The following is a 1,598-nucleotide window of genomic DNA, read 5'->3' on the forward strand; positions in this document are numbered from 1 at the left end:
CTATAATCATTGAAGAAAAGGAAGAAGTGGTTGAAGATTTAGGAGATGTTGAAAGTCCAAGGGAATGTAGTCTCATGGAGCACTCTTCCAAGGAGCTTGATATTGAAGTTGAAGAAGGTGCGCAACCCCCAAGGCATCTCATCGTTGGAGACTTGGAAGAGGCTTATCAAGAGATGGATTCAATCATGGATGAATTTCTCTCTACAATGGAATTCCCTCCCATTGGACATGGAGTTGAAAGTATAAAAGAGTGTGTACAACCTCCCATACCCTTGGTGAGCAATGAGAAAGAGAGCTACCAAGAGGAAAATGTTGGCATGGTGTATATCGAAATTGAAGAAGATGAAGAGGTTGACCAAGAAATGGATTTATTCATCAATGAATTTCTATCCAAAATTGAACCACCTCCCATTAGGCAAGAAATCAAAGTTCTTGAAGACAACACCAAGCTATGTGATAAAAGGGGAAAGGTTGAAATCAAGGAAGCTCGCAAAGAGGTGGAAATAAACAAAGAAGAGCACAAGGAAGTAGACCTTGCATTGTCTAAGTGTGGGGAGGTCTCCCTTCCCGAGTCACCATCCAACACAACATTCAAGTGGGTAAAATTCTTATCCATAAACTTTACTTTCTCGCTTGAATATGGTTTGATTGAAACGGATGGACAACTTAGAGCTCTCTGTGGAATTAAAAGCAAGAATAAGTTGTGTAGTGGTTGCAAGTTAGGAATTAGGCTCATTAAGGTCAAAGCTTCAAGGTATAGGAACGATGATTGGAAGAATACCACTTTGCATGGGTCTCGACGGAAGGCTAGGTGTGCTAAAGAGAATTCTATATGTCAACCACCCGGAAAGAAAAAGTATGAAGATCAAATTGAAGACGGGTGCGAAGATAAGATATGGGACCCCGGCTCGCTGAATGAAGACCAACTATGGGAACTCATATCTTGGGTTGAACTTTGCCCAAGCTTGGTGAAGACGGTTGGATATTCTGTCAACCAATTGAGAGGCAAAGATCCTTGGAGATTCAAGGATGAGTACAAACATAAGCCACCATGACAATGAGCCCCTCAAAATGTCCAACTTAAGGACTTAAACTAAAAGTGCTAGGTGGGAGACACCCCACCATGGTAACCTCTTTCCATTCTCTTTTGGTTTTGTATAATAAGTGATTTGAGTTGCCATTGTAGGTAGATTTTCATTTCATATTGATTTGTTTGTAAAGATTGGTTGTTAGTATGTTGTATTCATTTGTTCCCTGCTTTTCTCCTTCCTCCTTTCTCTTTCCTCTTTCCTCCTCTCTTCTTCTTTCTTTCTAAATTTTTTTTCTCCTTCCTCTCTTAGAAATTTTTTTTTCCTTTTAATATAAATGAAATTTTTTTTATAAAAAAATAATAATAATAATATAATAATAATAATAAATAAATAAATAAATAAATAAAATACTAAAAAAAAAATTTTTTTTTCTCTCTTTTCCTCCATTTTCTTTTATTGCATTTGCTTGTTTTCATTCATTGCATTTTAATTTTGTTTTTTTACCTTGTTCTCATTTTATTTTCTAAGTTTTCCATTCTAATAATGGTGATTGAACTTTCCTACTCA

Source organism: Arachis ipaensis, chromosome B1 (genome assembly GCF_059453495.1).
Source record: "Arachis ipaensis isolate K30076 ecotype BB chromosome B1, ASM5945349v1, whole genome shotgun sequence".
NCBI classification, from domain to species: domain Eukaryota; kingdom Viridiplantae; phylum Streptophyta; class Magnoliopsida; order Fabales; family Fabaceae; genus Arachis; species Arachis ipaensis.